This window comes from Apodemus sylvaticus, chromosome 5 (genome assembly GCF_947179515.1).
Source record: "Apodemus sylvaticus chromosome 5, mApoSyl1.1, whole genome shotgun sequence".
NCBI lineage: Eukaryota > Metazoa > Chordata > Mammalia > Rodentia > Muridae > Apodemus > Apodemus sylvaticus.
The window spans coordinates 151,476,554-151,501,830 of NC_067476.1; the positions used below are offsets into that span (position 1 = coordinate 151,476,554).

The 25,277-nt window shown below is 49.3% G+C and overlaps 1 pseudogene; it reads right to left on the reverse strand.

The window, feature by feature from the left end:
- Positions 1-24,729: 24,729 nt before the first annotated feature.
- LOC127684702 (ATP synthase subunit f, mitochondrial-like) lies at positions 24,730-25,042 on the reverse strand (annotated as a pseudogene).
- Between the last annotated feature and the right edge of the window lie 235 nt (positions 25,043-25,277).

The following is a 25,277-nucleotide window of genomic DNA, read 5'->3' on the forward strand; positions in this document are numbered from 1 at the left end:
TCTGGCTCAGAGGCGACTGTGTGACCGACCTCTCACATACTCCACTACCTCGCCCTGACCTGTTTGTCACTGCAAGTCACTCCAGCTACTCGAGGCGGTTTTTGAGGTCCCCAAAACGGATCTACAGTCTACTACAGCAAACAGTTCCCACCATATCCAAAGCTTTTGTCTGAAGCTTCTGCTTTTAGCTCCAGGTCCAAATGCCAGCTCCTCCTCCGGGGAGCCCTCTGGGATCACACCACTGACAGTTTTATTTTCTTCCCAGTCCTTAGCAACTTTTAAATTTTTCCTCTGGGTTTGCTTTCTGGGGCAGGAACTTGGTCATTCACAGACACTGCTATATACCTGGAGTTTCAAGGTCTATTGATCCAAGTAAATACACAAAAATCTCTTAAGAGTTCTCTTGTCAGTGAATATGGTGACTCAACGTGGTTTGCTGGGTTCTGAGGCAACTCTCTGGGCTTCTTTCCAAGGCAAGCGACTTGTCATGACAACATCACCGTCCTCTGTCCCTTTAGGGACAGCTTGTCTTTACTGAATGAAGGCTTACCAAGTCCCAATCACCTTTTTTGTTTGTTTGGTTGGCTGTTTTTCTGTTTTGAGACAGGGTTTCTCTGTGTAGCCCTGGCCATCCTGGAACTCACTCTGTAGACCAGGCTGGCCTAGAATCAGAGATTCACCTGCCTCTGCCTCCCAAGTGCTGGCCTTAAAGGCCTGTGTCAGCACACCTGTGGTGAGGTGTATTTTTTTTTAAAACAATGTATCCGAAACTAATCTAGATCCACAGTTCCTTCTCCCTCAACCTCTCAAGGGTTGGAATTTCACCATAAACGGTTTCTTTATTTACATTTTTTCTTTTGTTGTCTACATGATTTATGTTTGTGATTGAATGCGCCCGCGCGTTGCGCGCGCGCCCTAGCATGCTCGTGTGACTGTACCTGTACGCTCTCCCTCATGTGGAGACCAAAGGACAATTTGCGATAGTCAGTGCTCTCCTGCCATGGGAGCCCTGGGATTGAACTCAGGTTCCCAACGCTTGGCAGCAAGCACCTTTACCCACTGAGCCCTCTAGGCAACCCCTATTTGTTTCTGTTTTTTTTTTAACAGCGGAGCCGGGTCTGTAACCATCTCCCACCTGCCTAAGGTCTTCTACCCTAACCCTCCTAAACGCCGGGATTAACTCATGCCCATTTTGCATATGAATGACTCTAACAGGCCTATGGGGCTGGTTTTACTATCAGGTCGCCCGTGGGTGACTGCGGGAACGGAGATTAAGGACTTATCTACCAGCAAAAGGAAGGCACTTCGCGGAGTGGCGCGCCTGCCTGCCTGCCTGCCTGCATGCTCCAGGCCCTGCGTTCAATCACTACTAGCACCAGGGTGTGAAAGACATTTCTAAGAAAAAATGCAGAGAAAGCCCTCTCCGCCTCTAAAACTCCCAGAAACGCATCCTATGGGGAAAGGACCCAAAGTCACGTGCGGGAGGCCATCAGGAACCCAGCAACACCAAACAGCCACCGACAAAATGGAGACCACGGCGAGCAACTTGATCACAGATCGGAGCCGTTCCCACTGAGGTCCCCCTTCAAGCACCATCCGTGTCCCCTACGCCCAGTTATGCAAGCCCCCAAACGTGACCCCTGATCTCTGCTCCAAGGCCGTCAGTGCCCGGCCCCGTGACACGTACCTTCCCGACATCTTCCACCCCTGGCTCCTGCGACTGCGTAGCTCCATGGGCGAGCAGCACCCGCCTTAAAGGCCTCAGCTATCTGTTCTCGGGGTAGGAGGGCGCAGCCTCCCATCAGCCTCCAGGCCCCGACTCTTCCCATCCCCCACGCCCTCCAGCTACTGGGAGCTTTTGAAATTTCAATTCTGACCAGGTCACTTCCCCGTCCCCACCCCCCATCTCCAAAACCCCTAAAAGGTCTCCCTTTGTTCTTGGGCGTCTGTCTCAAATTCTTCCTCCAGCCTTTGGAGGCCGGCAAGGTTCCCTGGTCCACTTTAGCGCCTAGCTCTGAGCTCAGGGCAGCCTGGAGGACTCTGGGGCTGAGCTGTCTGGATTCAGATCTCTCTCCTGGAACTAACTTCTCTGGCCTTGTGAGTTAGGGGGCAAGAGCACCTTCCAGACCACTGGCTGGTTTACACTTCTCCGTGTCAAGGTAGCGCCATTATGCAGCCTTCAAAAATCAACACAAATTCATGACTTCAGGGCAGTCCCCCTCAGTCAGTCTGACTGGACTGCTAACTGTCCCCTTGGCGTTAATGATAAACATAAATTAACACTTAGCGATGTCTAACAACTAAGATGGAGTTCAGGCTAGGATACAGCTCAGTGTATTCCCAGAACAACCCAAGAGATTTGAGTGCCAGCACCCACAGGACAGCTCACAGCTGTCTACAAAGCCAGATCCAGGGGGTCCCACGCCCTCTATTGGCCTCTGCAGACACCAGGCACACAAGGGGTCCCCAGACATGCAGGCCGGCAAAACACCTATTCCTACAAAATAAAACATGGAAAAGAAAAGAAAAAAGAAAAAAGAACCAGGCAATGATGGTGATCGCCTTTAATCCCAGCACTCGGGAGGCAGAGGCAGGAGAACTCTGTGAGGTCAAGGCCAGCCTGGTCTACAGAGCAAGTTCCAGGATAGCCAGGGCTACACAGAGAAACCCTGTCTCCGGGGGGAAAAAGAAAAGAAAAAAGTTAAAGAAGCAAAAGGAAGGAAAACAAACTTATAAATTCTTACAACTGGTTTCTCAGTTAATACCTGACTCAATTGTCTACTCTCTGGCACACAGTAGGTTCTTTAAAAAATGCAGTGGAGCGTGGTAGATCATGCCGTGACAGCCGAGTGTCCGGGACCACGTGGTGGAAAGGGGAGGAGTTTATGTTTAACCTCTCCAAATATGTTGCAGCCACCACGCCCCGACTTACAAAGAAATACAGTAAAAAGTCGGGTCAGCCAATTGGGTGTCAGACGTCTATAGTCCAGGAAAAAGGAGAAGCTAGCCTGGGGATTTCCCGGCTATCCAGTGCTACAGGGTGAGATCCTAGCTCAAAAGACAAAACAAACAAACAAAAATCTTGTGAATGGCCAGGATTGAATGAACAAACTTTAGGATTCCCAATTCGACTTCTTTTCAAAAGAAGCAGAAGTGAGTCCTACGGGAGGAGGGAGAACAGGGAAGGTGGGGGCGGGGCCCCGGGGTTACCAAAGGCTGCCGCTGCTCTCTGTGTGCAAAACTAGGACTGCTTGGGAACGCTTGGAGAGCTGGAACCAGAGGCTGGGGATGTGGGCCACCCGAGAACTGGCTGTCGCCTTCACCAACTGCAGCTCAAAGGAGCGACTGCGGAGCCCGGGAAAACGCCAGGATAACATGCACAAAGCTCACAGAAGGTGGAAAGCAGGGACGGAGGGGCCCATCTGCAGACTCTAGGCCTTTCGGTCCTTGTCCCTGTCCACAGCTCAGCAGCCACAGGTGCAGTGGCACACCGTGATGCCTCTGGATCCAGCTCAGACCTCCTCTATCCTGAAATTAGACACCAGGGAACTGGAATCTCAGATAGAAAGCATAGTTGGGACAGTATACCCCCTCCATCAAACCCTACGCTGCATTTTTTGGATTTGGTTTTTTCGAGACAGGGTTTCTCTGTGTAGCCCTGGCTGTCCTGGAACTCACTCTGTAGACCAGGCTGGCCTTGAACTCAGAAATCTGCCTGCCTCTGCCTCCCAGAGTGCTGGGATTACAGGCGTGCGCCACCACCGCCCGGCTTGAAGTTTCATTCAACGGTTTCTTGTCCCCTCTGCTTAGGAGAGGGTGACACATTCAAGAAAATGACCCACCCGATTCTTCCACCCAGACTCCAGACGCTAAGCCCGTCCTTGCTCCCGTCCCTGTATTTGCATTTCCTGGACACCTGTCTCACTTAGGGTTTTTATTGCTGCTGCAAACACCATGACCAAAAAAGCAAGTTGGGGAGGAAAGGGTATTTGGCTTACACTTCCACATTGTTGTTCATCACCAAAGGAAGTCAGGACCGGAACTCAAGCAGGGCAGGAGCCTGGAGGCAGGAGCTGATGTGGGGGCCATGGAGAGGCGTCCTTATGGGCTTACCTGCTCCTGGCTGGCTCAGCCTGCTTTCTTCGGGCAATCACCCCAGGACCACCGGCCCAGGGATGGCACCACCCACAATGGGCTGGCCCTCTCCAATTGATCACTAATTGAGAAACCACCCTCCAGCTGGATCTCATGGCATTTCTCAACTGAGGTTCTTTTTTCTCTGATGATTCTAGCCTGGGTCAGGTTGGCACTCAAGACAGGGTTTCCTCTGGGAGGCCCTGGCTGTCCTGGAACTCACTCTGTAGACCAGGCTGGCCAGACTCAGATATCTGCCCTTGCCTTCAGAGTGCTAGGATTAAAGGTGAGCACCACCACAGCCTGGTATCTTCTTCTGAATCCTGCTGAACCCATTTTACAGAAGAAGAAAACTGAGGACTTGCCATTCCATTGGAAGACCTAGAAACAAGCTATCTGCATAGTGTCTGGGTCTCTCCTGATGACATGCTTCAAGTCTAAACCAGATGTGACTATAGAGTCAGTAGTCCCCTACAAGCTGTTGTGTGACAAAACTTTTCATGGGAACATATAACACACACATCTACTCACTCCAGACAGGGAGCCCATGACAGACCCAAATACCCAAGTCCAACTTGGTCAACGCCCACGGGTTTTCCTGAGCAGAAATAACTCAAAAAGCAACAAAACAAAAAAGCCAGCCTGGTGACAGGGTGGTGGGCAGTTTGCCTTTTATCCCAGCACTCGGGAGGCAGAAGCAGGCAGATCTCTGCATCACCAAGTGTCCACCCCAGCACAGGAGCAGCTGACAACACTGGGAACCTGGAGCCCACCGCAGAGCCTGCAGACAGCTTCAGGAGAACTTCCTTCTAGCAACTGGGTGCAACCGATTAGATCACAGCATCACCACTGATTTTTTTGTTTTGTTTTGTTTTGTTTTTTGAGACAGGGTTTCTCTGTATAGCCCTTGCTATCCTGGAAGTCACTCTGTAGACCAGGCTGGCCTCCAACTCTGAAATCCACCTGCCTCTGCCTCCCAAGTGCTGGGATTAAAGGCACACGCCACCACCGCCTGGCTAGGCAGTAAGCTACAGCCCACTATTGGATATGAAGGGGAACCCAGAGCCAGATATCAGCCTAGCTCTACCTCAGAATCACCTCAGCTGTGCTGACTTTCAGTTTTATCTTTTTTTTTTTTTTTTAAGATTTATTTATTGCCGGGCAGTGGTGGTGCATGCCTGTAATCCCAGCACTTGAGAGGCAGAGGCAGGCGGATTTCTGAGTTGAAGGCCAGCCTGGTCTACAGAGTGAGTTCAGGACAGCCAGGGCTACACAGAGAAACCCTGTCTCGAAAACAACAACAACAACAACAAAAGATTTATTTATTTATTATATGTAAGAACACTGTAGCTGTCATCAGACACTCCAGAAGAGGGTATCAGATCTCCTCACGGACGGGTGCAAGCCACCATGTGGTTTCTGGGATTTGAACTCAGGACCTTCGAAAGAATAGTCAGTGCTCTTAACTGCTGAGCCATCTCTGCAGCCCCTAAGTGTTTTATCTTTATTGTTCTTGATTTGTTTGGTTGTGACAGGGTGTGGTGGTGAGAATAGGTTGGCTCCCACCTCCAATAGACAAATGTGTTTGAGTGCTTGGTCCATAGGAAGAAGCACTTTTAGGAGGTGTGGCCTTGTTGGAGTAGGTGTGACCTTGTTGGAGGAAGTGCGTCACTGTGGGGGCAGGCTTTGAGGTCTCCAATGCTCAAGCTACACCCAGTGTGCTACACAGTCCCCTTCTGCTGCCTGCAGACCAAGATGGACATAGTACTCTCATCTCTTTCTCCAGCACCACGTCAGCCTGCATGCTGCCAGGCTTCCCATCATAATGATAGTGGACTAAGTCTCTGAATCTGTAAGCCAGCCCCAATAAAATGTTTTTCCTTAATAAAAATTGCCTTTGTCACCCGGGCGGTGGTGGTTCACCCCTTCAATCCCAGCGCTTGGGAGGCAGAGGCAGGCAGATTTCTGAGTTCGAGGCCAACCAAGTCTACAGAGTGAGTTCCAGGCCAGCCAGGGCTACACAGAGAAACCCTGTCTCGAAAAAACAAAAACAAAATTGCCTTTGTCATGGTGTCTCTTCACAGCTATAAATCCCAACGTGAGATACTGCATAGCCCTGGTTGGCCTGGAACTTGCCATGGAGATAGTCCAGGCTGGCCTCAAACTCACAGAATTGGCATCTGCTCCTATGTGAAGTAATGGCTTTAAGGTTTTTGAAACAGGGTCTCACTCTGTAGCTAAGGGGGAATTCACTCATAGTACCTGTCTCAGTCAGGGTTTGACTGCTGTGAGCAGACACCATGACCAAGGCAGCTCTTATAAGGACACCATTTAATTAGGGCTGGCTTACAGGTTCAGAGGTTCAGTCCATTATCATCAAGGCAGGAGCATGGCAGCATCCAGGCAGGCATGGTGCAGGAGGAGCTGAGAGTTCGACATCTTCATCTGAAGGCCACTAGGAAAAGACTGGCTTCCATGTAGCTAGGAATGAGGAGGGTCTTAAAGCCCACGCCCACCCACAGTGACACACCTACTCCAATGGGACCACACCTCCTAATAGTGCCACTCCCTGGGCCAAGCATATCCAAACCATCATGGTAGCCATAGCCAAGGATGACTGTGAACTTCAACCTTTCCACTTCCACCTCCCACGTGCTAGGATGATGGGGACCCCCCTTGCCATTATACCCAGTGCATGCAAAACTGGACCTGGAAACCCAGAGCTTGGCCTATAGGAGGCAAACACTCTACCATCTGGGCCAGACCCCCCAAGTCTTGGCGGTTCTGGCACCTGAGAAAGTTGCAGCTACCTTGCAGATAGAACCCGGCCTATCTGTCTCTCTTGATTATTAAGGCCTGTTAGCCCCGGTCGGTCTACCCGCCTCTCTTATCTTGAGATAAGCTCTGCTCCTTATTTTATCTTGATTTCTTTGTTGTTGGTGTTGTGTTGTGTTGTGTTGTTTGTTTGGTTGGTTTTTTTTGGTTTGGTTTTTCGAGACAGGGTTTCTCTGTGTAGCCCTGGCTGTCCTGGAACTCACTCTGTAGACCAGGCTGGTCTTGAACTCACAGAAATTCACCTGCACCTGCACCTTTAAAAAATTATTTTTAGCCGGGCGGTGGTGGCACACGCCTGTAATCCCAGCACTCTGGAGTGCAGAGGCAGGCAGATTTCTGAGTTTGAGGCCAGCCTGGTCTACAGAGTGAGCTCCAGGACAGCCAGGGCTACACAGAGAAACCCTGTCTCAAAAAAACCAAATCCAAAAAAAAAAAAAAAAAAAAAAAAAAAAAAAAACCCAAAAAACAAAAACAAAAAAATTATTTTTAATTTTTTAAAAAAACCTAATTTGTTTTTTGTTTTTTGTTTTAGATCTATTTCTGGGTCGGCATATGTCACCCAGGCGGGTGGCAGAAGGCAGGGCCAACGTATGAGCCCCCTGCAGTTCCTGATCGTTCTACCCCTACTCCAGCATGCTAGGATAGAAAACAGAGCTGAGGCTATGACAACTGAGGACTCTACCAGGCGAGCTACATCCCTAGCATTGGGAGAGGGGCTGTTTTCTTTTTTAAGACTTATCAAGGGTTATACAATCACTAGGTCTAGCTAAAAGATTTGGTGAATGTGTATCTATATGAAAAAGTATGTGCAGATGCCTGTGGAGGCCAGAAGGGGGCGTGAGATTCCCCAGAGCTGGCATTACAAGCTGGTGTGAGCTAGTTGAGTGGATGCTGGGAATTGAACTCAGGACCTCTGCAAGAACAGTAGGTCCTTTCCTGGAGTCCTCTCTTCAGCTTCCTGGGGCTTACAGGCTTGTATATTTGTTTTGTTTTGTGGGTCAAGAGCTCATGTAGCCCAGGCTGGCCCCCGACTTGCTGTGTAGCTGAGGATGAGCTTGAACTGACCCTCCCGCCTCCATTGGCTGGGATTGCAGGCCTGTGCCACAGCATGGGGTGGAGGGGCTAGAACGGAGCTCTAGAAACTAGCCTGACATTTCCTGTTTTCCTTTCCTTGACACCCTGATGGATTCATATCCCAAGGACCCTATGTGGGGCTGCTCTGTGACTGCAGACGCCCTGGATATGGTGGTGAGGGGCACTCTTTGCCACCGTCTACCAGCTGAAAGCACACCCCACTCCCACGCCCTCTAGACACTGCCACAGGCCCCAGGAGGTGCCCACCCAACCCCTGCCCAGGTGGTAATGCAGTTCCCCAGACAACCCTCCCTGCATGTCTCATCCTGATCTGGGCTCAGCTGTCCCCTCCTGAGAGGGAGGTCTCCACCCCCGTAATTGTCACTGCTCCCTGGCTCCCAGATTGTCCCAGTGGTGACTTTCCCTCCTGTTCTGCAGCAGCTGACAGCAGGCCATCACCACTCACCAGGACACAGGCTTCTGAGAGCCAGCGGTTCGGTCCAGCTTCTATAACTCTCATCTCCAGAGACTGACAACAGGGCTGGTACAGCAGGTGCTCAAGAAGCAGGTCCTGGAGGAGCAAATAAATACAGCCCTTCTGACTGGAGCTGAGGCGGGGGTCCTAGACCTCAAAAGACTTCTGGAGGTCTGGAGAGCGGCAGGAGTAAATAGGCCAATAAATACATTTGTCATAGAAACAAGGGAGGCAGCCACATCACCCCTTCAGACCACCTTAGGGGACAGAGGGACTTGAAGGAACAGCCAACGGGGGCATCTCAAGCACAGGGGCTACAGTGTTTGAAACCAGGGTTACCAGCAAGAGCCTATCCTTCCGTGGTCTGATGCATCTCTACAGTCTTCCCTCTCAAATGCCTGGGCCCTCCATGTTTCTATCTTGGCCAAGTTTTCCAGCTTTTGGCAGCATGACAGAGATGAGGCAGGAGGATTGCAAGTAGAAAGTCAGTTTGGGCTGCATAGCAAGACCCTGTTTCAAAATTTCAGGGGGAAAAATATTCTTTTAAAAGAGATGTTCAAGCTATGTTGTGGTGACACACACCTTTGGTCCTAGCCTTTGGGAGGCAGAGGCAGGTGGATCACTGAATTGGAAGCCAGCCTGGTCTACAGAGTGAGTTCCAGGACAGTTGGGGCTACACAGAGAAGCCCTGGACAGCCTGGACTACAAAATGAGTTCTGGAACTGCTAGGGCCACACAGAGAAACTTTGTCACAAAAAGCAACACATAGCTGGGCAGTGGGTGGCACAATCCCAGCACTTGGGAGGCAGAGGCGGGCAGATTTCTGAGTTGGAGGCCAGCCTGGTCTTCAGAGTGAGTTCCAGGACAGCCAGGACTACACAGAGAAACCCTGTCTCGAAAAGCCAAAAACCAAAAAAAAAAAAAAAAGCAACCCATAAATAAATAGGATTTTCAGGAGCTGGAGAGGGAGGTCAGTGCCTAAGAGAGCTTGCTGCTCCTCCAGATCTACATTCGGTTCCCAGAACCCACATCCCGCTCCAGGGATCCGATGGTAGACATCTACATGTAAACACTGCCTAAAGTCACCCACAATGGATGTGTCTGATTGGCTGAGCAGGGGCAGGCCTGGTTAGCACTCGGGTGTGAGAGTGCTAACCACACCACCATTATGCATCCTCACCCAATCCGACATAAGTAAAAATAAATATTACAAATAAATAAGCAAGAGAGGTGTTTCCATCGGAGAGGACCTATCCAGTCCCATTTTAACTTAATTACTTCTATAAAGACTCTGTTTCCCCCGGGCGTTGGTGGTGCACGCCTGCAATCCAAGCACTTGGGAGGCAGAGGCAGGCGGATTTCTGAGTTCGAGGCCAGTCTGGTCTACAGAGTGAGTTCCAGGACAGCCAGGGCTATACAGAGAAATCCTGTCTCAAAAAACCAAAAAAACACAAAACAAAACAAAAACAAAAACAAAAAACTCTGTTTCCAAACAAGGTCTTTCCCTAAGCAGAGGATTAGGATGTTGGTGTTAGGGCTCGAACCCAGGTGACCAGCCAATGCTGTAACTGCTGAGCCATCTCTACAGCTCTGTATCTGCTCTTCTCCCAGAAGACCCAGATTGGATTTTCAGCAGACAGGGAGGCTTACAACTATCTGTAACTCCAGTTTCAGGGAATCTGAAGTCGTCCTCTGATGTCCTTAGACACCAAGATTGTATGTCATACACATCCATACATATATGCAGGCAAGACACTCATATACATCCATATATGCAGGCAAGACACTCATATACATCCATATATGCAGGCAAGACACTCATATACATCCATATATGCAGGCAAGACACTCATATACATTAAACAAACAAGAAGTAAAAGGAAGGCACTGTCCGCTGTTAAAAGCACACTTTAGCATCTGTAACTCCAGCTCAGGAGGATCTGATGAGCCCCCAAGGGCACACACACACACCTGGCACACACACACACACACACATACACACACACCTGGCACACGTGCAAACACATAGCATACACTCAGTCATGCACATAGATAAAAGTAAATCATAAAAGACAGCTTAGTAGGTCATTGATTGGTCTCATGTGTGCTGCATTAGCAACATGGACCTCCCTGTCTCCAAAACAAAACAAAACAAAAACACAAATAAGCAAACAAACAAACAAAAAGCCCTCAGAAGTCCTGTGAAAATCTGCACTGGGGAAGTAGAGGCAAGAGGAGATCTGGGAGTTCAAGGCCAGCCTGGTCTACATAGTGCGTTAGAAGCTAGCCAGGGCTACACAGTGAGCCTTCAAAAAAAAAAAAAAAAAAGTGGGACGGGATGGAGTGTGGCTGACTTCCGGCCAGCCGGCTTCCCCATACAGATGCACATACATGTACTTGTATGTGCACACACACATACAAGAGTGTTTGTTTTTAATCTGGATGAGACCAGAAATCACTGGCGACTCTCAGCAGAGAAGACAGGGAGGAAATGCTTAGCTGTTTTAGATGCTGAATCTCCACTCCAAAGAGCCAGAGCAGGTTACAGGGGCCAGTGGGGGAGGGGAGCCCAGCTGGAAGGTTCCCAGGCCTGAGATGAACATACCTCAGGCTAGGGTGGAAAATGTGAAGATGGCCAGAACTGACAGGCTCTGGATCATTTAGAAATCAGACTGACAGGGCTGGGGGAGGGAGAGAGGCGGAGGAGACAAGATGTCTTCTGAGGTCCTCTGGTGGCACTTGCATTCAGGGGATATAAGAGCTGTGATTGGAGGTGACATCACCTCCAAATGGGAGCATGAAGACTCAGTTCAGAGGCCAGTCCATGAAACACACAGAACCTGGCACGGTGGTACAAGCCTTTAATGCCAGCGGAGGCGGGCAGATCTGTGAGTTTGGGGCCAGCATGGTCTACAAAGCAAGTTCCAGGACAGTCAGGGCTACACCGAGGATGCCTGTTTAGCGGTGTGGAGAGAGACTAGACGGGCAGGAAGAGGATAATTGGGAGTTTTTGGAGACGAAAAATAAGCAGAGAACTAGGCCAGAGAGACATCTGACTACCGTGGTGGGGTGGGAGGGAGGAAGGGTTTGAAGAAAGGAGTTATTAGCCAAAGCAGGCTCCAGAAAGATCGAGTCAGCCGAAACCTGAGAACTGATCAGTTAGCCATGTCGGTCACAGGTGAGGGCCCAACGATAACCTCAGAAAATGGGCACAGCACATCAGATCACCACAGGAAGGGCCGAGGGGAAGAGTTTGTGCCTGGCTGGGGCATCTTCTGATGGGACTCTGAGCAGGTTCCTGCCCGCCCTACGTGACTCCCACGCTATTCAAGGCAGATGAGCTCATGGGAGATGAACCGTGAAGTGCTTTTTAAGGACCCTAGTGACAGTTGTTCCCTGAGCATTTCTGTAAAAAAAGGCCTCCGGTGACATATGGGCTCTTAAGGCCATGAAGCTCCTGCTGGCACTCACCTCAGGACAGGGGGAGGGCTTCTAACCTGTGGAGCTCTGCTGGGGGGGGGGGGGGAAGAGCGAGAGGGCGAGCTCCAGGAACCCACCACTTCCCAACAATGACAGGCAGATATCCCAGTCAGAAAACATCTAGGCAAATGCTGGAGTCAGAGAGGGGGAGACTGGGAGAGATGGTTAGGAGTTCAACCCCAGCAGAGGGGCTGAGGTTGGGACAAGCCTCGAAGCCCAGCCAGCCTTTGGGCAACTGAGGCACAAGAAGCAAAATTAGCTCCATGGAGAGTCTTTTCTTGGGGGTGGGGGGGGTGGGGTTTCTGAGACAGGGTTTCTCTGTGTAGCCCAGGCTGTCCTGGAACTCACTCTGTAGCCCAGGCTGGCCTCGCACTCACATGGAGATTTTGAGTGTAGTCTGGGCTTCAGGAGACAAATGAGATCATGTGTCCTTCCTTCCTTCCTTCTTTCTTTTTTCCTTCTTAAGAAAGTACTGCCAGCTGGGCGGTGGTGGTACACACCTTTAATCCCAACACTTGGGAGGCAGAGGCAGGCTGATTTCTGAGTTCGAGGCTAGCCTGGTCTACAGAGTGAGTTCCAGGATAGCCAGGGCTACACAGAGAAACCTTGTCTCAAAAACAAAACAAAACAAACAAAGAGACTCTCTTTAAAGCAGCTTACTGGTGGAGTGCTTGCCTCCCTGTGTGAGGTCCTGGTTCAACCCCAGATCCACAGAAACCAGGTGTGGGGGGACACACCTGTATGCCAACATTTAAGTGGAGGCAGTAGGTTTAGGAGTTCAAGTACATCCTCAGCTACTTGGTGAGTTTGAGACCAGCCTGGATGAGACCCTGCCTCAAGGGGAGGGGAGGGGAGGGGAGGAGAAGGGAGGGGTGGGGAGGGGTGGGGAGGGGAGGGGAGGGAGGGATGGGGAGGGGAGGGGAGGGGAGGGGAGGGAAGGGAAGGGAAGGGAAGGGAAGGGAGGGGAGGGGAAGGGAAGGGAAGGGAAGGGAAGGGAAGGGAAGGGAAGGGAAGGGAGGGGAAGGGAAGGGGCCTCTTTTCAAGGGCCGAGGATCTAGCTAAGTGGTAGATCATCCTACCTCAAGAGCACCAAACCCTGGGTTCAGTCCCCAATAAGTCGCCTTTCTGTGTCTCCCCACCCAAAGCTCTCCTGTCTTAAAGCTGTCTGCCAACTCCAACCAGTTTCCTACCTGGACAGACTGGTTTGATAGCTCCCCACTCCAAGTCCTAAGTCTGGTGAGGACAGGTGTCTACAGTCTGCCTCACATCTGGGCTATCACTGGCTGTGCCAGCAGATGTTTCTGCTTGAATAACAGGTTTTCCTGGTGACTGTTCCAGGCGGTCCAAAGCTGATGCCCCCCTCCCTGCCCCACCCCACTCTTAAACAGCAATTTTGCTTTTATTTCATCAGAATGAATCTACTACCAGATACAGAAGAAAGAAAAGCGAGCCGGGAGGTGGTGGCACACGCCTTTAATCACAGCACTTGGGAGGCAGAGGCAGGCGGATTTCTGAGTTCGAGGCCAGCCTGGTCTACAGAGTGAGTTCCAGGACAGCCAGGGCTACACAGAGAAACCCTGTCTCGAAAAAACCAACCCCCCCCCCAAAGAAAGAAAAGAAAGAAAGAAAGAAAGAAAGAAAGAAAGAAAGAAAGAAAGAAAGAAAGAAAGAAAAGCACATGGTGGATTTCTTTTTTTTTTTTAAGAAAGGTTTGTTTATTTATTTTATGTATATGAGTACACTGTCACTCTGTTAAACAAGCCAGAAGAGGGCATCTGATCTCATTAAGGATGGTTGTGAGCCACCATGTGGTTGCTGGGATTTGAACTCAGGACCTCTTCTAGAGCCATCTCTCCAGCCCCGGTGGATTTCTTTTGTACTTATTATTAAACATAAATCATGGCAGGCATGTGTGTGTGTGTGTGTGTGTGTGCTCGTGAACACGTGCACATGAGTGTGTGTGTATGTGTGTGTGTGTGTGTGTGCTCGTGAACATGTGCACATGAGTGTGTGTGTGTGTGTGTGTGGTGTGTACACCTGTAATGCCAGCACCTGAGAGGAGGGATCAAGAGGTGAATTCCAGGGCAGGAGAGATGGTTCAGCAGTTAAGAGCACTGACTGCTCTTCCAGAGGTCCTGAGTTCAAATCCCAGCAACCACACAATGGCTCACAACCATCTGTAAATGAGCTCTGATGCTCTCTTCTGGAGTGTCTGAAGACAGCTACAGTGTACTTACATATAATAAATAAATGAGAGAGAGAGAAAGAGAGAGAGAGAGAGAGAGATGACTTCCAGCCTTGATACATTGTGAGAAGGCTACCAGGCTAGGTTCCATTAGACCTGTTTGAGAAATTCACAATAAACAAGCTGGGTGGCAGTGTTGGCGCCATCTTTAATCCCAGAACTCTGGAGGCAGAGGCAGGTAGATCTTTGAGTTCGAGGCTAGCCTGGTCTACAGAGTGAGTTCCAGGTCAGGACTACACAGAGAAAGAAACTCTGTCTCGAAAAACAAAAACAAAACTAACAACAACAACCACAAACACCACACTCTTGAGGTTCTCAGCATGATCAGATATCCTGCAACAGGCCTACCTCCAAGTCAGAAGCAGAGGACGGAATCCACCAGCTCTTCTGTACTTCTCCAAATTTCCTTCCATTCAGGATACTCAGTATTGGGTTGCAGAGTTTGCTCAGTGTCACCAGACATGATGGCCCACACCTTTAATCCCTGTACTCGGGAGGCAGAGGCAGAGGCAGGAGGATCTCTAAGTTACACAGAGAAAGCCTGTCCTGGAAAAAAAACAAAACAAAACACAAAAACAAACCTCAAAAACCAGCGCTGGCTGTTCTGCTCTTGCAGAGGACCTGGGTTTAGATCCCAGCACCCACCGAGGCTCACAACCAGGCAAACCTCATGTTCCAGGGGATCCGATACCCTCTGCTGACCTCCGCAAGTACTAGGCAATCATGTGGTGCGCTGACATACACGTAGACAACACACACAAAAACAAACAAACAAACGCCACGTTTTAAGCTCACGTGCCTTATTGCAGAGTCATGTTGGGGCCCCTGCAGGGGAACCCACACTGCTCTAGGCAGACTCGCGGGCCAGTCAGCATCAAGGAAAAGGCTTGTTGAGAAAAAGGGCACTCCACCCTTCCCCTCAGGTTTCTCAGTTAAAGGAAGTGCAGTCTTGAAACATGAGATGCAGAAGTCTAAGAGAGGAGCAGGGCCAGGTCAGAGGTCAGTCCAGCTGACATAATACAAAGTTTAGACCAGCCTGAGCTACATAGCAAGACCATATCCCACCAAAACAAACAAACAAACAAACAAACAAAAAGGTCTGGAGAGATGGAATGGTCAGTACAAGGCTTGCTGTGCAAGCGTGAGGATCTGAGTTAGGATCCTTAGGTTCAGTGAGAGACCATCTTGTAAAACAAAGGCTATCGGGCTGGGGCGATGGCTTAGTGGGAAAGGCGCTTGGTGTGTAAGCCCAATGGCCTGAGGTCAGAATCACAGAGAAATGCAGCAGCACAGGTGTCTGAAGTCTCAGTGTGTCTACAGGGGCTGCCCTGCAAACTCGTCCACTAGCTAACTGTGACCCTGTCTTAGCCGACCTTGATCCCAGTGGCTGCCTCTGAGGGCCAACCTGTGCCCTCCACACCACGCACACTGTGGCATGCACACGTCCCCATTCCTGTACAGAAACACACTAAACAAATAAAAGGGGGTGTGTGAGCAATTCAGGAGGTCACCGGAGGCTGACCTCTGACCTCCAGGTGCATGTGCACAGACATCCGAGTATATACACACATAAAACAAAAGACACGAGGATTAAGGCGGCTCTGGTGGCACAGGCCTGTAGATTCATCTACTGGGAGAGGAAACCCAAAGCAGCTGGGCTGGACGGTCACTGGGTAGAGTCAGTCATTCGTCTCCACGTCTGATGACCTGAAAGCTATCCCGGGACCTACATGGCGAAAGGAGAGGACCAACTCCAGCAGATTGTCCTCTGACACTAGCCATAGGACATGTGTACACACACACACACACACACACACACACACACTAAACAAACAAACAAACAAACAAACAAATAAGTTTAAAAAATAAAAAATATGCCAGGCGGTGGTGTGGTGGCACACAAATTTAATCCCAGAACTCACTCGGGAGGCAGAGGCAGCTAGATTTCTGAGTTCAAAGCTAGCCTGGTCTACAGAGTGAGTTCCAGGACATCCAGACATCCAGGGCTACACAGAGGAAGCTTGTCTCAAAAAAACCAAGAATATATATATATATATATATATATATATATATATATATATATATATATATACAAAAGCCAAGTAAAGTGGCACACATCTTTAATCACATCACCCAGGAGGCAGAGGCAGCTAGAGCTCTGTGAGTTCAAGACCAGTCTGTTCTTTATAGTAAATAGTCTATATAGAACTTACCAGAACAGCCAGGACTATGTAGACCCTGTCTCAAAAAAAGAGGGGTGGGAGGTTGGGGTGGGACTGGGCTGTATTCGGCTGTGGATCACTGGCCTAGCATGTGCTAGGTCTTGGTTTTGGAGCATGGTGTGGCTGGATGCTGGGATGTAGTTGAAAGTTCCTGCTGCTGGTACTTAGCGGAGAGCCACAGCTTCAAGTTAATGACTGTAACAATCAAAAGCCTGATACGCTCAGCCCTTGCTGCCTGCAAGTTTCTGCTTGATTACATGCTCACAACAATCCAGTGATCCAATGGGGCTGTTACTTATTCCAGTTACTACTAATAATAATTTACGACTAACAACACAGGTTCCAAGGGCTGAGTGAATCATATAGGCAAAGTAGCCAGAATTTAGGTCTCATCGTTGATCTTCTACAAGCAAAAGGGAACCCGTGCAATGTGTTTTCCTTCTGGGCCCAGAAAGTTGGCTGTTTCCATCCAGGGTCAAACAACTCACTTCAGATCAGCACAAACCCAGAGAGCAGGGACTGCGGGCCCATGGCGCCCCCTGGTGGCCGATCAGCATTCTGCTCCTGGCAGGCCTGGGTTTTGCTTGCCTGAGTTATGCCTGTTCCTGTGTCTCATTGAGAACATGGAAAATATTATTGAGCCCATTCCGTCCTCAGACAGAACGCAGGGTGTTGAAAGGAGGTGGGGACCACAGAGCTGAGGAATGCAGAGGAAGGGTGTGGACAGGCCCTGGGGACTCCGGGGAGCAGGACGAGAAAGGCACGGCTGACCGGGCTCCCAGGTTGGACCTGCCCTGGGAGCTTGCAGAGAAGTCTGGCCCAAAGCTCTCCTGGTGCTGGGGAAGTCCCCTGACCGCTGATGTCTCTTTGAAAGCTGGGCCGTTTTATCCAGTTCGCTGTTCAAATGTTCTTTGCGGGCCCTCGCTTCTGTGCACATAGAAATAAACAAAAGAGACTCCTTGCTTTGGGCTCCAGGGCTTCCGGCCTCTCGCCCACACTAGCCTTTAGGAGCACACTCCCGCCTTATGCCGTTTGCCACCAGGCTTCAGAAGTGGCACAGATGTCCATCCGCCTGATCTTGGATTTTGGCTCTACAGATGGTAAGATTAAAGAACTTTCCCTGCCCATTTAAAAGGAGAAGAAAACTTGGGCCAGCCTGTGGTGGTACTTGCCTTTAATCCCAGCACTTGGGAAGCAGAGGCAGGTGGATCTCTGTGAGTTCAAGGTCAACCCAGTCTACAGAGTAAGTTCCAGAGCAGCCAGAGCCACATATAAAAACTCTGTCTCGCTCTTATTCTCTCTCACTTTCTTTTCTTTTTTCTTTTCTTTTTTTATCTTCTGAGACAGGGTCTCTCTGTGTAGCCCTGGCTGTCCTGGAACTCACTCTGTAAAGTGAGGCTGGCCTCGAACTCAGAAATCCTCCTGCCTCTGCCTCCCAAGTGTTGGGATTAAAGGCGTGCGCCACCACGCCCGGCTCTCGGCTCTCTCACTTTCTCTCTCTCTTCTGTCTCTTGTCCCCTGTTCCCTTCTCTTCCCATCCCCCCTCTTTCTGCGTGGCCATGGCTGGCTTCCTCCTCTCTGCCTTCCCTCTCTCACTCTACTCTTATACTACAATAAAGCTGAAAAGCCAAAAAGAAAAAATAAGTAAAAAAAAAAAAAAAAAACCCAAACCAAACAAAAAACAAAACAAACAAACAAACCCCAAAAACACAAGGAGAAGAACACTTGCCAGTCACACTGGCTTACACTTGTGATCCCAGCACTCAGGAGGCTAAGACAGGAAGACTGCAGAGTCTGAGGCTAGCCTGTGCTACATAGCAAGTCCCTGTCTAAAACAGACCAGTAAGAGAGATGGCTCAGTAGTTAAGAGCACTGACTGCTCTTCCTTCCGAAGGTCCTGAGTTCAAATCCCAGCAACCACATGGTGGCTCACAAGCATCTGTAATGAGATCTGACGCCCTCTTCTGGAGTGTCTGAAGACAGCGACAGTGTACTCACATATAATAAATAAATAAATCCTAAAAAAAAAAAAAAGACCAATAAGAGAGAAGTGGGGAGCTCTTGGGGCTGGAGGTCCCTATCTCTCCTGTGTGAAGACTCTGAGTAAGCTCTTTAAGATATGTATATTATTTATAATGTATGCGAATGTTTTGCCTGTGTGTGTGCTTTCTCATGTACTACATATGTGCCTGGTGCCCAAGGAAGTCAGAAGGGCTCTGAGTCTCATGGCAGTAGAATTATGGATAGCAGGGAGCCGCCATTTGGCTGCGGGGAATTGACCCCTATCCTATGCAAGAGCGAGCACGCTTAACGGCTGGGCTGAGAGAGCTCTTGATGGTAAAGCAGGATCTAGTTTTTCAGATTCAGGAAGCAGTTGTCCTATCGTTAATTCAAAAGTTTTTACCACTGCAGGTGAGACAGTTCAGGGTTTGGAGGGGCCTGCAGCCAAGCCTGAGGACCTGAATTCAATCCCTGGGACCCCCTGATAGAAGGAGAGACCCAACTGCCAGGGTTTGTATTTTCACCTACACAAAACACACACACACACACACACACACACACAAATGCAATTTTTTTGGATTTGCTTTTTTCAAGACAGGGTTTCTCTGTATAGTCCTGGCTGTCCTGGAACTCACTCTGAAGACCAGGCTGGCCTCGAACTCAGAAATCCACCTGCCTCTGCCTCCCAGAGTGCTGGGATTGCAGGTGTGCACCACCACCACCCGGCTCACAAATGCAATTAAAAAAAAACATTTTATGGACTGGAGAGATGGCTCAGCAGTTAAAAGCTCTGACTGCTCTTCCAGAGGTCCTGAGTTCAATTCCCAGCATATATATATATATATAATCTTAAAAATCTTTTATTGCATTGAGTGACTTTTAAACTTTTAAATAAGGCCAGGAGTGAGTGCCTGGCCCAGCTTTGCCCAGTTTTTATGATGATGTCGCAGCTCCATTCCGCCAGTGTGTGCTCTGCCAGCTGAGCTGCGTCTCCAACCCAAGATCTGAGGCGATGTAGCCAGGCTGATCTGCTTCAAGATTCTTCTCAAAACACATTTGATTATGTAGCCCAGGCTAGCCTCAGACTCACAGGTGCTTGGCACCATGCCCTTTGTTTTCCTAAGAGGCCCCTTGCAAGGGGCTTTGGGTGAAATATTCTCTGCCCCTGCCTTGACATTGCCAGGCTTTCATAGCTAAAGACTTATTTATTTGTTTATTTCATGTATATAAGTACACTGTAGCTGTCTTCAGACGCACCAGAAGAGGGCATCAGATCCCATGACAGAGGGTTGTGAGCCACCATGTGGTTGCTGGGATTTGAACTCAGGACCCCTGGAAGAGCAGCCAGTGTTCTTAACCGCTGAGCCATCTCTCCAGCCTTCTGGATTCTTTTGTCCCAATGGCATGTGCCACTCTTCTGGCTCTGATTCCCCACCCCTCGAGGCACGGTGGGTGGCCTATGATCGAATTAGGTGGATCCTGAGAGGAGAAGTGAGGTGGGGGGGGGGAGGCTGGGAGCAGAAGAGACCTGAGGAGGTGGTGAGTAAGAGGACAGACTCTCCCGAGACAGCTTGGGTGAGACAGCACCTTTAACAAGGGGAACAAAGGCAGCTTCAACCTTTGGGGGGTGGGTAGGGGCTTCCAGGGAGAGTGTCCACTATTAGCCAGGGTCAGGGTGCTCAGGGTGGGAGGAAATGTGGGAAGGAGGGAGGGAAGAAAGGATGAACAACCTCTGACACAGGGTCATGGGGTCATCCAAAGTCCCCACGCACCCAGGGTCACTTAGTGTTCTAGGTAAGGGAAAGGCCCTAGATAATTGGGGTTTAGGGCTCCCATGGCACTAGGTGTTCTTAGAACAGCAGCCACTCTTATGGGAGATCAGCCAGTCTGGTGTTGACTTATAAAGTTGGGTCTCAGCTAACACAGGACAGTGACCTGCTTTTACACATTCAGGATGTCTTTTTTGGGTGGAGAAAGGCCCTTACTCTGTCGCTCAGACTAGTGGCCTGAAACTCACTATGTAGTTCAGACTAGCTTCGAACTTGTGCTAACTCTCCTGCCTCAGCCTCCTGTGTGCTTACAGATGCAAACTACAGAGGGAGCATTGGATCTCCTAGTGGGGGTTAGCCAACATTTACACTTGTCAGAATCAAGAAAGTAGGGGAGCAGCCGGGCGGTGGTGGCACACGCCTATAATCCCAGCACTCTGGGAGGCAAAGGCAGGTGGATTTCTGAGTTCGAGGCCAGCCTGGTCTACTGAGTAAGTTCCAGGACAGCCAGGGCTACACAGAGAAACCCTGTCTTAAAAAAAAGAAGAAAAAGAAAGAAAGAAAGAAAGAAAGAAAGAAAGAAAGAAAGAAAGAAAGAAAGAAAGAAAGAAAGAAAGTAGGGGAGCTAGTGACTTGTGGTATCTTGCTTCTGTGGCTTGCACAAAGCCCTGGTTGATCCATCCAGCATTGCATAAGCTGGGAGTGGTGGTGCTCCCTGTATTGCATAAACTGGGAATGGTGGTGCTCCCTGTATTGCATAAACTGGGAATGGTGGTGCTCCCTGCATTGCATAAACTGGGAGTGGTGGTACTTACAGCTTTGCATAAACTGGGAGTGGTGGTGCTCCCTGCATTGAATAAACTGGGTGTGGTGGTGCTCCCTGTATTGCATAAACTGGGTGTGGTGGTGCTCCCTACATTGCTTAAACTGGGCATGGTGGTACTCCTCCGTGATCCTAGTAGTTGGGAGGCAGAAGTATGAGGATCAGAAGTTCAGGGTTGTCCTGTGTGCTCTGCTATGTAGTGAGTTCAAAGCCAGCCTACACAAACACAAGACCTGGTTTCAAAAAAAGCAAAGGAGTGAGAGACAGCCGAGTGTTTGAAGAGCACACACTGCTCATCCTGAGGACCCAAGTTTGGTTTCCAGTGCCACATCATGCAATTCTCAGCAGCCTGCAATTCTGACCCCAGGGGATCGTGGATGACATCTTCTGACTTCCAGAGATACCCTTACCCCTGCTCTACACACGCATGAGCGAGCACACAGAGACATACACACATCGTGTTGGCCATAACGCGGTAAAAACAATTTGGAAAGCAGTGTTTCGTCTCTCCCTCCTTCTTCTCCTTCCCCTCCCCCCCAGACTCCTTCTCTCCCTCCCTCCTTTCTACATTTCCTCCCTCCCTCTCTTCCTCTTTTGTAACAGGGTTTCACTCCATAGCCCAGGCTGGCCTCGAACTCCTGAACCTTGGGCTCACGAACACGCACCACTACACCTAGCTAACAGCCACTTTTTTTCATCATTTCCCCAAACAGAGCCCATGCAAAGCCCCCACAGGCTGGTGAAGGATAGCCCTCAGTGTGTGACGATGGGACTTGATCTTACTCTCGCTCATGGATTGCTGATACCCAGAGGGTGTTTCCTGGCAGTGTTAGGGTGATGGTTCTCGGCTCTATTGTGAACAGACACCGCTATGGTGACACATTACACACTGCTGTCCATTGTAGAAAGCATGTCGACTGACCTCAGAAGAGGAAATGAAACTTGTTCCATATGCTGACATTGACCAAGAGACCCTGTCTAAGGACTCCAGACCCTTCTTCCATTGCCCCCAACCATGGTGCTGCAGAGGGCGTGAGGTCCCCTTGCTTCCAGATGAATACTAGGCTAACCAAGAATGGGAGAGAGACACGCGGCTTGTCTCTCCCGCAGAAGGAAAGGGTGCATAACCTGTTTCCCACCCAGAAGGCTGGGGGTGGTTAATAGCCTGGTGATCTGTGCTCGGCCACACCCCAAACTCCCAGACAGCTCATCCCAGACTCTCTCTCCCTAGGTCTTTATCTTTATCTTTGTTCCTTGGTTAATAGAACCCATCCTTAGAGAGGAGATGTCACGTGAAGATGGGTGACTGCTTACAATATCTGTAACCAAGCCCACACCAGATCCTGGCTGTGTCCACGGGATTGAGAAAATTGTTTCCAGAAAACTTTTGTTTTCCAAAGTTGTATGGTACTTAACTATTCCTAAAATAAACGGTGCGGTGTCAGACTCTAGAAGTTTGAACCAACACCAGCTACTGAGCCTGATTTCCTTCTCTCCTCACGGGAACCAGCACTCACATGGATCTGGTGGTCACAGCGAGCCGCCACGGTGCCGCCACCACCTGTTAACCGTGTGCGGGGTTGGCAAGACAGGTCACCAGAGACTGACTGGATACTTTTTTTTTCCAAGTTGAACCTCAGTGGTGGGGTGTTGGTTAACCGAAGGATTCTTTACACCCGAATTTGGCAACAAGGCTGTTCCAGGCCTCCCCCCCCCCACACCCCCAGAGTTGTTTGCTGGCCGTTGGCCAGGCACCTCTGCTGGCTTCTGGGAAGCTCTGGCTACCGGGTCCTCTTTCCAGGACTGATTTCTTACTCCAGATTCGTTCCACGGAAATTAGTCAGACGTGTCTGCCTTCACTACCAAGATGCTGGTGACAGAAGAGCACCGAGGACTCGAATGCCTTTTGTGGGGGGAAAATCTCTTCCCATGTCTCCTGCCATCTTGGATGGGATTTGTGGAATTTTGTTTGGATTGCCATGTGCCTTCTGGTACTGCCATGGGTCATGAGTCTCTTGTGTTCTAGGCTGTCTTCTGGTGATGGTTTTATCTATGTATCTATGTGTCTGAGTATCTGTGTATGTATGTATCAATGTATCTATCTGTGTATGTATCTATGTATCTATCTATTTTTAAATTAAACTTAGAAACTGGAGAGAAGGCTCAGCTTGGCTGTTAAGCACACTGGCTGCTCTTCCAGAGGATTCAGGTTTAATTTCCAGCACCCACGTGATGGCTCATAACTGTCTATAGCTCCAGTTCCGGGGACCAACACCCTCTCTATTCTCCTCAGACTCTTTAAAGTGCTCATACATATTTTTTTTTTTTTTGCTTTTATCCAGTTTTCTGAGATACTGTTTCTCTGTCTGTGAGCCTGGTTTTCCTGGAACTTGCTCTGTAGACCAGGTTGGCCTCAAATTCAGAGATCCACTTACCTCTACCCCCAACAAGTGTTAGGATTAAAGGATGTGGCACCTCCTCCTGGCTTACAAATTTAATTTAAATTCATTAATTGTGTGTGTGTGTGTGAGTGTGTGTGTGTGTGTAATATGATGAGTGGGCCAGAGGACAAGTTTTGAAAGTTGGTTCCCTCTTTCCAACATGTGTGTCTTGGGAATCATATTCACAGCACTCAAGTACTCAAACTTGCTGAGCCATCAATATAAGTTTAAAACACATATGTAAGAATTAGTGGGTTTTTTTTGTTTTTTGTTTTTTTTTTTTTGAGACAGGGTTTGTCCTGGAACTCACTCTGTAGACCAGGCTGGCCTTGAACTCAGAAATCCACCTGTCTCTGCCTCCCAGAGTGCTGGAAGTACAGGCATGCGCCACTAAGACCAGCTGTTTTTTGTTTTTTGTTTTTTGTTTTTGTTGTTGTTTTTTTAACTTTTAAAAAAGAATCTTGGAGCCGGGAGGTGGTGGCGCACGCCTGTAATCCCAGCACTTGGGAGGCAGAGGCAGGCAGATTTCTGAGTTCGAGGCCAGCCTGGTCTACAGAGTGAGTTCCAGGACAGCCAGGGCTATACAGAGAAACCCTGTCTTGAAAAAACCAAATCCAAAAAACAAACAAACAAACAAACAAACAAACAGAATCTTGGGCTGGAGAGGTGGCTCAGCGGGAAGAGCACTGGCTGCTCTTCTGAAGGTCTTGAGTTCAAATCCCAACAACCACATGGTGGCTCACAACCATCCCTAATGAGATCTGATACCCTCTTCTGGAATGTCTGAAGACAGCTACAGTGTACTTACATACAATAATTAAATAAGTCTTACTTATTTAATTCTTGAGTGCTCTGCTGCATATACATCTGCAGGCCAGCAGAGGGCATCAGATCCGCCCTTGTAGAAGGTTGTGAGCCACCATGAACCTGCTGGGAATTGAACTCTGGACCTCTGGAAGAGTAGTCAGTGCTCCCAATCACTGAGCCATCTCTCCAGTCCTATTTGTCCATATTTGGAACTGGAACTGTCCTCCTCAAATAAAGCTGAGACTGTGGGGGTTTTGTTTTTGTTTTTTTTTTTTTAAATGTGAACCAGTCGGTCACCTTTTATTGGACACCAGTTCTCAGTCAAGGTATGAAGGTTCAGCCAGTTGAATTCTTCCTAGATCGGCGTGGGGCAGGCAGTTATGCTCGACCACGCAATGCCCTCTCGTGACCCCTCTTCAGTGGTCACCGCTCATGTTTGAGTTCCTTGTAAGAAATACAGTAGCTGAAAGCCACGTAGGTTGCCAGTACCACGTTTATTCCTGAGACACGGCCTTTCCGAATGTTGGTGTACTTGTTGTAATATTGGCCATACCTCGGAAGGCTCCTTCAGTGTCACGGTGTGTGTGTGTGTGTGTGTGTGCGTGCGTGTGCGTGTGCGTGTGCGTGTGTGTGTGTGTGTGTGTGTGTGAAATTCCGCATCAGTGTCCAGCTCAGCAGCTCTCCAAGTTTAACCTTCCATGAGCTCCTTCTCCTTCAATGGCACAAGTGACGCCATCTTGAAGTCCTGCTGCGCGAAGCCTGAGACTGTGTTCTATCAGTAAGCAGAAGATGTCTAAATTAAGTTTCTTGCACAGACAAGGTTTCAACAATAACTAAAATAATAAGCGGGTTTTTTTTTTTTCACCCATGACTGGGTCTGTAGGAAAACAAGCTGCTCTCCATTGTCAGGGCAAAAGAACACAAGCTTTCCGGAGATTACTTACCAATGTGCATCAAAAATACGTGAGGCC